Raw genomic sequence first — 13,275 nt, forward strand, 5'->3', positions numbered from 1 at the left:
GCTCCTCAACAGGTTTTTCTACAGACTCGGGGGCTCCCTGGGTCCGCAGAACAATGTATTTTTTTTAAAAAATGTGGGTTTACATTCCTGCAAGTGCTGTCATCCCCAGCATGGGGGGGGGGAAGAGAGAGAGAGAGAGAGAGAGAGAGAGAGAGAGAGAGAGAGAGAGAGAGAGAGAGAGAGAGAGAGGAGGGGGCAGCCTGAGAGGGGGGGAAGGTAACTCCATTGTGGTGCCCAGGAGCCACTGTCAGGCATGTCCAGATGAAGCGGGGTTGGAAGGTGAGTGAGGGTGAGGGGTAGATGGGATTCCCCTTTGAGTTTCACAGGCCCCCACTTGTGATATTATAATGCTATAACATTACACCAATTTCTGACTAACCCTCCCCCAAAGCCCCAAAGGCGGGAGGGGGGATTGCTACCCTGGGGGACTGGGGCAGGGGAAATTGCATCAATGTGGGAGAGACCAGGAAAATCCAGGGTTTTCCATCCACATGGAGGGGCCGTCACAACAAAACAGGTATGGGAGAGATTGCAAGAAAGTTGAGAATAACCCAGGAGGTGCCCAGAAGTATCAAGATACAGTGGGGGAGGAGGGAACCCTTCTTATCAATAGCATCTAAATTGGGGCAAATAACTTGTGTGTAAATTATTGAAGCCTGAATCACTGTACTGCATCCAAAAACCTTACTTTAAGCTAGAGATGATTTCAAATTTCTCATCCCTGCTTTTTAGATCTGAAAATCCATGTTTTGATTGGGCTCCCCCTTGTGTAAATCAAACCCACGAGTCTTCATTTTCATGCCATTTTTCTTTGCGCTGGGTTTTCTGCACAAGGTGCACACATTCGTAACATTTTCTGCACATCAATAAATGGACCTTCTACATTCTGCAGACATACATTTATATTCATATTATATGTGGAAATGCATTTCACATAAGAATCACATAATCTTTCCATGAACTGTGGAAAGGGAACCTAAATCACAGAGAAAAATTAAAAAGAAATAAAAAGAATAGAAAATATTTGCTCATCCCTACTTAAGCACAAGGAATGATTCTGGCTGAGACCTAACTAAACTTTCTTTATTCTCTCGTTATATTTTTGTATTTGTATTAAATCCATCAATGATTCCAAAACAACTCACAATCTGCCTATCCCTTTTTCTTTCTTTTTTTTTTAGTGCCAAGGGAATATTTATTCATTTCAACTTTCATTCATAGCTCCATTATTAAAATAAAAAAATACACAGAGGAACAATTTAATACTGCTTCAGGGATGGGGGTGGGAAGATGTGTTTGTGATATCAGCCATTCTGCGTCATCCATAGACGGCTTCTGGTAAAAATAGGCCGAGTTGGTTTTTTCATAGCTGTACTCTAGAGAGAAAAAGCACTTTAGATTGAGCACAGCTGGGGGTGCTTCCAAATCAGTCCAAGTGCCATACAAAATGTCACCTCTGTCGTTCACTCAGAAACCTAATTAGGTTCTGATTTCTGTTTTGTACCAAGTTAATGGCAAGATGACACTAAGTTTCCTCCCGTAGTATCGACACTGGGAGCGTCCTTGACACTCACAGCCAGAGACTCTCACAAGAATGAGGCGCCATGGCTGTAAATAGAACCTGAGAGACAACTCTCCGTGCCTGGCCTCCGTTCTTGGCTGAGTAAAAGGTCTGAGCCTTCGGAAGGACCTGAATGTCAAGGAGGGATTTGTTTCAGACTGGATGCCACCATCCAGCTCTGGTCTCAGTAAAGAACTATGGGGAATTGGGAAATGCGCACGAGTACATGGCTAAGTCACATGATATCCTTGGAGCCCTGCAAAACTTCCAGACAATGTTGCCAGTTGTAGTAGAAGTCTTCCATAGGTACCAGAACCTGGGGCCTCTGTATAGGGTTGCCAACCTCCAGGTACTAGCCAGAGATCTCATGCTATTACAACTGATCTCCAGCCATTAGAGATCAGTTCACCTGGAGAAAATGGCCACTTAGAGATCAGTTCACCTGGAGAAAATGGCCACTTTGGTAGTTGTACTCTATGGCATTGAAGTCCCTCTCCTCCCCAAACCCCACCCTCCTCAGGCTCCACTAGGGTTGCCAACTGCCAGGTATTAGCTGGAGATCTCCTGCTATTACAACGGATCTCCAGCTGATAGACATCAGTTCACCTGTAGAAACTGGCTGCTTTGGCAATTGGACTCTATGGCATTGAAATCCCTCCCCTCCTTAAACCCCACCCTCCTCAGACTCTGCCCCAAAAACCTCCCGCCGGTGGCAAAGAGGGACCTGGCAACCCTAGGCTCCACCCCAAAAACCTCACACCAGTGGCGAAGAGGGACCTGCCAACCCTACCTCTGTATGAAGTACAACAATTCAGCCATGCTCACTGTAGTAGTAATTTTGGTGCCACCTGTTTCTGGAAGGGCAGCATGATAGCACTGCTGGTGGCTCTCAAGTATGCAGGAGAGATTGCAGATTATTATTGTTGATAGGCCCTGACCTGAATGGCCCAGACTAGCCAGATCTCATCAGATCTCAGAAGCTAAGCAGGGTCAGCCCTGGTTAGTATTTGGATGTATGACGCACCCCCCTTCCAACCACTTCATTATCCCACTCACTCAGCCCGGCTGTATATGCTGAGGGGAAAAGGCGTTGGCCTGAGTATATTTGTGAGGAAAATTATTTTCCTTCTTCTCCTCCAGTCCCACTCCCTGTCAGGAGCAGGCCATGATGACAGTTCATGGGTGTGCTCCCAGGTGTTGTTGTGCAGTTCTCTCCAAGGCCACTCCGTGCCCCGTGTTTAGATTTCATAGAGTCCTTCAGAGATTCCTTTAGTGTGGGAAATGCCAAGTACTCCTTCCTGCCTCTGGGAGGGGAGTTGCCTGGGTTACTGGTTCTCTCCTTTTCCATATATGCCATGTGCCATGCCTTACCCCCTTACTAGTGTCATCCTGAATATGGCTTCTGTAACCTGTCGAGTCTAATCAATAAAACTGCTTTCGTGGACTTGCCGTCTGCGGGAATCTGTTTATGGGTTTGCCGCAGGGCTAAAGCTTACACTCCTGTGTTTACCTCAGTGAGAAATAGGAGACAAGAGGCTTTTCAACTTAAACAGAGAAAAGAGGGAAGTTTATTTAACAGAACTCAAAGAAATAGGTTTTCAAGGAAAAGGCAGAATATTTTGGAGGGAAAACTCAGAGTTAGATTGATACAAGCAAGGTTACTTCAGAGAAATAGCTTAGACGTTTCCTTCACACAAGTTACTTTCAGTACTCAGTTCTCAAGCTTAGTTCTACCTCACAGAACTATTATACACATTCAGCTTCAGCTTTAGTTCTAACCCTTAGAACGACTTCAGATTCAGCTTTCAAAACTGCCATACAGCTTCAGACTCTCATCTTTGTCCCCAGCCTAGCTCTCTCTGACTACCCCACCTAAGTGGCTGTAATCCTCCACACCTTCCTGCTACTGGAATAGCTCTACCTCAGAGACTAATTCCCCTTGTGACTTGAGAATGGGCTCTCTCTAACCCAGTTCTCACTCCTGTCACTCCCACAGGTTGTGTGTGTCAATGGCTTTGGCTTTCAATGAACCCTCAGGTTCACAGAGTATAGTCTGGCTTCCGCTCGGTCTTGCTACCAAGCTCTGAATCTCCCACAGCCCTCTCTGGCTGGTCAGAAGCTTCCACTACTTTCTCAGCCTCCTCTCAGGCTGGTTCCCCGCTTCGAATCCTATCACAGCCCTCCTGTCAGGCTGGGTCCCAAACTTCGAATGCTTTCTCTGTCTCTCTCAGCTCAGAGTGTCAGCTCTCTGGCTCCCCCCACTCTTCGCCTGTCAGCTCTTGCTGCTGATTAACCCCTTATCCGTCACAGGATGGATGACCACCAAGGAATACCAGAGTCGCTATGCAGAGAAAGGCAATGGCAAAGCACGTCTGTTAGACTCTTGCCTTGAAAACACTACTGGGTTGCCACACGTCGGCTGCAACTTGATGGCACTTCACACACACATACTGGTAACAGCACATTATCTCAGCTGTACCAATTCCACCTCAACCAGGAGTGACTCGCTATGTGTCTCCTTAGCCAGCACCAATAACAACAGCCAGCCCTGTGGGGGGAGTGAGGACATGCTTCCTTTTCAGTTTGCCTTGATTGGTCCTCCCCCCCGCTTACATATTTTGAGCAAAGCCCAGGATTTTGGAAAATGTGTTGCATGCATTTAAATCTGGGAAGCTGACAACACTGTTTTCTGAACAGCTCTGAGTGACGCTAGGACCCTGTTGCGAACTACTGGTCATGACCGTTACACCATGAAGATTTCTATCCAGCATCTGAGACGTTTTCCATCTATCACTGAACAACTGTCTCATTCCTTGCTCCATGTGTAATTGCTAATGTCATAAGTTCACCTGCATGCATGCCATCAAGAAAAATCAGTCCGTTAATCATCATTGTTAATGGCGTCTGTGAGCATTTGTGATGTTCAGAGGCAAGATCGTGTTCCAATTTGCTACTGTGAAATCTCTTCTTGTACACAACCAACCTTGTCATCATCTAGCTTTGCCCGCATAAAAAAATGTGCATCTGGAATATTAAACTCTTTGACCCAATTCTCTGTACATAGTTAAAGTTATTAAATTGTCCGGGAAGTTGATTTCCTCTGAGTTGTGTGATTGTGGAAGTCAATTGCAAAGTCTAGCCACTCCTTTGCTGGCTAATTTTTTTTTGTTTTCAAAGAAGCTTTATATTGTGTCTCCTGCAGATTACAAGGGAGCAGATGGGGAAGGGAACATCCATGGCAAAATATTTGCAGTCTGGACCCAGCAAACACTGAGTCATCCAGGCAAAAGAAGAAGAGCCAGACCAGAAAGACAAGCTATGCGGCTTTCCTTCCATCCTCAGCAGGATTTATTATTCATTTAAAGCATATTTTTATTGATTTTAATACAAAGATGATGGATGACAGAGGGGGACAGGGGAAGCAAAGTGAGAATGCGTGTGCTTGGAGCATTTTCAATCCATCTTTGAATGTCCCAGAAGAAGCAAACTCTTTTGATTGTTCGACGGAATTGGCCATTTGCAAACAAGCAGCAATCTGAATGGAGGGGTCATTCATCGATAGGGTTGCCAGGTCCCTCTTCGCCACCGGTGAGAGGTTTTTGGAGAGGAGCCTGAGGAGGGGAGGGGAGGGGACTTCAATGCCATCGAGTCCAATTGCCAAAGCGGCCATTTCCTCCAGGTGAACTGATCTCTATCAGCTGGAGATCAGTTGTAATAGCAGGAGATCTTCTGCCACTACCTGGAGGTTGGCAACCCTATTCATCGAGCATCCCTGGTCCCAACCCAGTTTTTGCAACCTTATCTCTTGCACATCTCCCCTCTCCCTCAGTCTGAGTTGCTATAAGAAGTGGTCAGCTACTTCTTTCAGGCTGAGGGGAATAATGGGAGAGATGCCAGCTCAGAGCCATTTTGGTTACTGAGACTCTAGCTGTTTATGCAGGGCTGTTTCCCTGCGGTACCCCTGCTGACTGCATCGGGGCTTCCTTGTGATTATGCATGCCTTTCCTGACCATCAGAGGTTGCCTCTTGCTCCCCACGCATTTCCACACACTTTGCCCATGTTTTCTGAATTTTGGCTAAAAAAGCATCCGGAAGCAAGGGCTCCAACTCACCCATAGAGCCCTGTTTGCCACCATTTGTTGGGAGGGGTGCAGGTGAGTCAGTGCAGGACAAGGTGAGGCAGCTCAAGGGTCTGGAGGATTGGTGGGATCCTGCAGGTCCCTTCTGGAGGCAGGGGGGCCTGGTGTGGCAAAAGGGAGGCTGTCGGAGGAAGGGAGCAGGGACCATGTGCTCTGTTGCATGGGTGGCTGAGTTTCTAGCCCCAGGTTTGAATGGACCAATCAGGCCCTTCGGCTTTGAAGGGGCAGGCCTGCTGGGGAAGCCGGACCAGGGTGTTTTCACGGAGGTCTGACTTCCCTGCATAAAAGGAGGCCTTGCCCAGAGCAGATCGCAGTCAGCTTCAAGTTGTCCTCCCCTCCACTGTATAACTTTCTCTCAAACTTAAGGAAGAATCGAACAGGGAAATGATGTTGTTTTCTCTAGTCAGGTATGCTACAAGCTGACATCTACAGTGAGGGAAAAAAGTATTTGATCCCCTGCTGAATTTGCCCGTTTGCCCTCTGACGAAGAAATGGCCAGTCCATAATTTTAATGGTAGGTCTGTTGTAGCTGTGAGAGACAGAATAACAACAGGAAAAACCCCAGAAACCCAGAAGACAAAAGTCAGAGATTGATGTGCATTATAATGAGTGAAATACCCTCTCACCGTAGAGCATTTTTGTTGGCCAGATTTAATATATTCCCTTCAGCTGTTGTTAGTGGTAGATACAAGGGAATACCACGCGAAGCAAGATATTGTAGGTGTCAATGCAAAGAACCTGACACAATACAACATATTCTCTTGTACTGTCCACTTTTCACACAGCTTCGATGCAGCTTAATTAGCTCCCTTCCTCAATTTACTATTGCAATGACTACTGGAAACATAGCCCATTTATTGGATGACAAAAACTTTGAAGTTACCACTCAGGTAGCCGAGTTCCTGGCCAAGGTCCTAAAGGAGAGAGAAAGAAGGAGGGGAACCCTCATTTAATTGTTTATTATAATATTTACCGATGAACTGTGTATTCATTCTTTTTTAGATCCATATCTAGCTGCTTTACATGTTTGTTTTGTTACTGTTAATGCCAATAAAGGTTCTGTTTTCTGTTTCTGAGTGAAATAAGTATTTGATCCCTTTGCAAAAGATGACTTAGTACTTGGTGGCAAAACCCTTGTTGGCAATTACAGAGGTCAGACGTTTCTTGTAGGTGGCCACCAGGTTTGCACACATCTCAGAAGGTATTTTGTCTCACTCCTCTTTGCAGATCCTCTCCAAGTCAGTAAGATTTCGAGGCTGATGTGTAGCTACTTGAACCTTCAGCTCCCTCCATAGATTTTCGATGGGATTAAGGTCTGGCAACTGGCTAGCCACTCCAGGACCTTAATGTGCTTCTTCTTGAGCAACTCCTTTGTTGCCTTGGCCGTGTGTTTTGGGTCATTGTCATGCTGGAATACCCATCCTCAACCCATTTTCAATGCCCTGGCTGAGGGAAGGAGGTGTCCTGTCCCCTTAGCAGAAAAACACCCCCAAAGCATAATATGTCCCCCTCCATGTTTGATGATGGGGATGGTCTTCTTGGGGTCGTAGGAAGCATTCCTCCTCCTCCAAACACAGCAAGTTGAGTTGATGCCAAAGAGCTCGATTTTGGGCTCATCTGACTACAACACTTTCACCCAGTTCTCCTCTGGGTCATTCAGATGTGCATTGGCAAACTGCAGACGGGCCTGTACATGTGCTGTCTTGAGCAAGGGGACCTTGTGGGCTCTGCAAGATCTCAGTCCTTCATGGCGTAGTGTGTTACCAACTATTTTCATGGTGACTATGGTCCCAGCTGCCCTGAGATCATTGACAAGTTCCCCCTGTGTAGTTCTGGGCTGCTTCATGTTCTCATGATCATTGCAACTCCACGAGATGAGATCTTGCATGGAGCCCCAGACTGAGGGAGGTTGACAGTTAGGGTTAGGGTTAGGGTTGTCACCGTCTCACCAAGCTGCTTGGCAATAGTCTTGTAGCCCAGTCCAGCCTTGTGCAGGTCTACAATCTTGTCCCTGACATCCTTGGACAGCTCTTTGGTCTTGGTCATGGTGGCTAGTTTGGAATCTGATGGATTGATTGCTTCTGTCGACAGCATAACCCTAACCCTAACCCTAACCCTAACCCTAATCTGGCTGGTTGATAGGGGATCAAATACTTATTTCACTCATTATAATGCACATCAATCTCTGACTTTTGTCTTCTGGGTTTCTGGGGGTTTCCCTGTTGTTATTCTGTCTCTCACAGCTACAATAAACCTACCATTAAAATTATGGACTGGTCATTTCTTCGTCAGAGGGCAAACGGGCAAATTTAGCAGGGGATCAAATACTTTCCCCCCTCAATGTAGGTGCAAGAGTCCTCAGTCTGAACCCGCTGGAATGTTCAGTTTTGTAAAATATCCCATCCAGTGGGTAAAGACGAGGCTTCCGTGTTTCTTGGACCACTTAAAAAAACTTCAGTGATGGTGGGTGGGGGGAAGAGAACATTCACATTGGGGCATTCTTCACGGTAGATTTTGCTTCTGTTTTGCCACGGACTAAAGAAAAACACGATTTAAATGTTTTTTTCACGGCCGCGATTTATCCCCATCAATTATCTGTACTTTTGGTTTTTCATGGGAACAAAGCACGCTGTATTTGACAACGGTTTGGTCTGTTCCTTTTGCAGGAGCCCTCCCCTTCCAACAGGCTCATTGATTATGCCTGTCCCCAGCTCCGCCCCAACTCCGCCCAGCAGAATACCTCCTGTGGATCACCAGCCCCAGCGCAAAAAACAAGCACCAGTCCCTCTGGCTTCCTCCATTTTTCTTCCACCCTCGCTCTGTTCTGCTTTGGGAACAAGCAGATTCCAAATTGGGAGGGGGGGGGAAGGCAGCGCTTTCCTCAAAGCTTCCCTCTTTTCTATAGGTGTGGAACCCATTGCCCTTTAATGATAGACAGGATTGGGGGGGGGGGCAAGGAATCCATGTGCCCAGAGAAGTGTTTAGCTGAAAGTGGGAATGGGGGTGGGGGGAGAGGAAAGAAGGCCCCTGGATTGCGCGCTGGCCATGATCCAGCCACATTGCATCGTGAAAGACAGGAGGGCTCCTAGCTTGCATGCCAGCCCCGATCCAGCCAGTGTGCATGGTGAGGGGGGGAGAAGAAAGGCCCCTGGATTGCGCGCTGGCCATGATCCAGCCACATTGCATCGTGAAAGACAGGAGGGATCCTAGCTTGCATGCCAGCCCCGATCCAGCCAGTGTGCATGGTGAGGGGGGGAGAGGAAAGGCCCCTGGATTGCGCGCTGGCCATGATCCGGCCACAGTGCATCATGAAAGACAGGAGGGCTCCTAGCTTGCATGCCAGCCCCGATCCAGCCAGTGTGCATGGTGAGGGGGGGAGAGGAAAGGCCCCTGGATTGCGCGCTGGCCATGATCCGGCCACAGTGCATCATGAAAGACAGGAGGGCCCCTAGCTTGCATGCCAGCCCCGATCCAGCCAGTGTTCATGGTGAGGGGGGGAGAGGAAAGGCCCCTGGATTGCGCGCTGGCCATGATCCGGCCACAGTGCATCATGAAAGACAGGAGGGCTCCTAGCTTGCATGCCAGCCCCGATCCAGCCAGTGTGCATGGTGAGGGGGGGAGAGGAAAGGCCCCTGGATTGCGCGCTGGCCATGATCCGGCCACAGTGCATCATGAAAGACAGGAGGGCTCCTAGCTTGCATGCCAGCCCCGATCCAGCCAGTGTGCATGGTGAGGGGGGGAGAGGAAAGGCCCCTGGATTGCGCGCTGGCCATGATCCGGCCACAGTGCATCATGAAAGACAGGAGGGCTCCTAGCTTGCATGCCAGCCCCGATCCAGCCAGTGTGCATGGTGAGGGGGGGAGAGGAAAGGCCCCTGGATTGCGCGCTGGCCATGATCCGGCCACAGTGCATCATGAAAGACAGGAGGGCTCCTAGTTTGCATGCCAGCCCCGATCCAGCCAGTGTGCATGGTGAGGGGGGGAGAGGAAAGGCCCCTGGATTGCGCGCTGGCCATGATCCAGCCACATTGCATCGTGAAAGACAGGAGGGATCCTAGCTTGCATGCCAGCCCCGATCCAGCCAGTGTGCATGGTGAGGGGGGGAGAGGAAAGGCCCCTGGATTGCGCGCTGGCCATGATCCGGCCACAGTGCATCATGAAAGACAGGAGGGCTCCTAGCTTGCATGCCAGCCCCGATCCAGCCAGTGTGCATGGTGAGGGGGGGGAGAGGAAAGGCCCCTGGATTGCGCGCTGGCCATGATCCGGCCACAGTGCATCATAAAAGACAAGAGGGCTCCTAGCTTGCATGCCAGCCCCGATCCAGCCAGTGTGCATGGTGAGGGGGGGAGAGGAAAGGCCCCTGGATTGCGCGCTGGCCATGATCCGGCCACAGTGCATCATGAAAGACAGGAGGGCTCCTAGCTTGCATGCCAGCCCCGATCCAGCCAGTGTGCATGGTGAGGGGGGGAGAGGAAAGGCCCCTGGATTGCGCGCTGGCCATGATCCGGCCACAGTGCATCATGAAAGACAGGAGGGCTCCTAGCTTGCATGCCAGCCCCGATCCAGCCAGTGTGCATGGTGAGGGGGGGAGAGGAAAGGCCCCTGGATTGCGCGCTGGCCATGATCCGGCCACAGTGCATCATGAAAGACAGGAGGGCTCCTAGCTTGCATGCCAGCCCCCAGCCAGTGTGCATGGTGAAGGGGGGAGAGGAAAGGCCCCTGGATTGCGCGCTGGCCATGATCCAGCCACATTGCATCATGAAAGACAGGAGGGCTCCTAGCTTGCGTGCCAGCCCCGATCCAGCCAGTGTGCATGGCGAGGGGGGGAGAGGAAAGAAGGCCCCTGGATTGCGCGCTGGCCATGATCCGGCCACAGTGCATCGAGAGAGAGGAGGGAGATAAGAGGAGGCTTGGAGGTGTGGGCCCAGCTCCAAGCCCCATCCCGGGCGAGGGGTGGGGAAGGCGTGTGGGGATGGAGGGAGAGAAGTGCCAGGATTCTAGACAGGCAGGCAGGCAGCCAAAGGGGCGGTATTCTTGTCCGAGCGCAGAACTCCCCCAGCCAATCACCGTTCTTGGGGGAGGAGAAAGGAGAGGTCCCGGGGAGCGAAGCAAACATTTTTTCATGGGCATCCGCGCAAGAAAACACGTGTCCACAGGAAAGATCGTTTCAAAAGTGGTTTGGATTGCCTCTCTTTTAAACTGGCTTATTTTGCTAAGGGGAGGAAACCACGAATCTGCAGTGAATAACCAAAATTTGACTCCGATGCAAATCAGCATCGAAACAGCAGCAAATCTCCGTGAAGAATACCCCATTGAGTTAAGGAAGCAGCTCTACAGCAAAGCTTGATTTTATTTCCCTAGCCCGGCAGCACTTTTGATATATCACTAATAGCATGGCAATGATCTATCACTGGACAGGCAGCAATTCATCCTTAGTTCTCAGGGACTGCCTTGTTTACATTATTTGCAACGCAGCTTTATCATCTTGCTTTACTCTGCATTGGCACAAATTGCCTTTGATTCCGCTTGTCAACAAACATCTTGATAGAGCAAGAGAGGTTCCCGCCCTCCCCCCAAAAAAGAGCAGAATTTATTTGGCCTTGGAAAAAGAAGACTTGAGAACTAGAGCATGGTCATTGAAAGACATGATTAGAGGGCAGTGCAAAGGGACCTCTGAGACAAGGGAGAGATGGATGGAACAAAGATTTAGAAGATATGGCCTCTGCCCTACCCGCTTAAGACAAAAGGCAAGCTAAAAAGGATTTTAAATAAATTTTCTAGTGTTAATATCTTAATGCAGAGTAGTTGAACTTATCATAGTGGAAAGCAAGCCAATACACTGACAACTATGTAGCATACTCTTGTGAGGATGCTAACACTTTTAAGCTGTAGATCTCTGGTTTTTAGTGTATTCAGTAGATTTCTTTACTGCTACTCCAGGACAAAAGTAATTGAGGCAGCTAACAGAATATCAAAACAACATAAAATTGTGCAGGCAATTAACAACCTTTATAGTTTATACCCAAAATTATAAAATTTAAGTTAAGGTCTATAGTCTACTGGAATTAGGGTTGCCAATCTGCAGGTGGTAGAAATAGAAAGAACAGCACTTCAAAAAAGCCCAATTAAAGGCAATAAAACATAACAACAGTAAATGCTCTTGAAAAAATATATATAATGTGTGAGGACAAGCCTCAAAAGGACAACCGCAGTTGCAAAGAGGACAAAGGTCCACAAGGGGAGAAACACTTAGCGTTAAAATGTTACAGCAGGCAAAAATGCTCACATATACAATTGAAAGGATTCCATACATAATAAATTGTTATACAAAAAACAACGGAGCGAGGAAGACATGTGCAATGGGCTTCCGGTAAATTCCCATTTCATGAAGAATTTTCTCAAGCGTTAACTTCTTCCGTATGCTTATGAAGTCTAAAAGGTAAAATATATGAATGTACAGATAACTCTACAAGATCTTTTTTAACACTGTGAAACAGCTTTACAACTTATTAATATCATTCTACATACAAAAAAATCAAAAAACAGTATAACATACCAATTGGAAGTTAAGGGAATGTACCCTCCAAATATGCATGGACGGCTAGTTAAGACGTCTCATATAAAAAGTGCACTGAGCCATTTTAAATCATGCCGCTCAGAGTAGCTCGTAAGATCAAATACCGTAAAACTGCTAAACAAGGCGCACAATCAACCTACAAGAAACTAGATAAATCCATATATGAGTTCAGACCCTTGCCTGCCCAGGGTAGTGCCAATTGCCACTTTGGGGTCAGGAAGTAATTTTCCTCCAGGCCAGATTGGTCAGGGATCCTGGAGGGGATTTTTTTTTGCCATCTTTTGGGTGTGGAGTAGGGGGTCACTGGGGGTTTGTGGGGGGGAAGGTAGTTGTGAATTTCCTGCATGCTGCTGGTAGTTGGACTAGATGACCCTGGTGATCTTTCCAACTCTATGATTCTATGGTCATAAATACAGCACAATTGAGGACACTTTGCAAGCCGCCGGTAAGCCCCCTTATGTGGCAAAGGCCAGGTTGCATATTAATAATTTCCCCCTAAATGTAAATGTGAGTTAATACTAATCGTTCAGTTATATAAGACTCCCACCCCTGACCAAAACAGACTTTAAGGCAACGCAGTACATTGCTTGGGGTGATAAAATACCTTGACCCATTCCCGCTTGGTGGTAGGGTAACCCTCCTGATCACGTTTTTGTTGGCACACAGGTTGTTAGGGTCAGGTCTTCAGCCACTGAAAGGGAGAAATGAGAGTCAGCAACCCATTCAGCTCAGAGCCACTTTGTCAATGAAATTATCCAGGGAGCACTGCTAAAAATATAAGCACCAGGCAATTATTTGCTCGCATATGATAAGCTATTAATGTCCTGTGTGTCTTGGCTCCATCCCCTTGTGGAAAGGATGAGGCGTTAGAGATTATGAATGGCGGTAATCAGTTTGTCCGGGGGGAGAAGTAAACAGCACACAATGCCATAAATAGGAAGATTTAATGAAAACAAATGCAGAACCAGTTTTGCTATTGCAGCTGGGGCTTGTGAGTAA

Source organism: Euleptes europaea, chromosome 4, assembly GCF_029931775.1.
Source record: "Euleptes europaea isolate rEulEur1 chromosome 4, rEulEur1.hap1, whole genome shotgun sequence".
In the NCBI taxonomy this organism is placed as follows: domain Eukaryota; kingdom Metazoa; phylum Chordata; class Lepidosauria; order Squamata; family Sphaerodactylidae; genus Euleptes; species Euleptes europaea.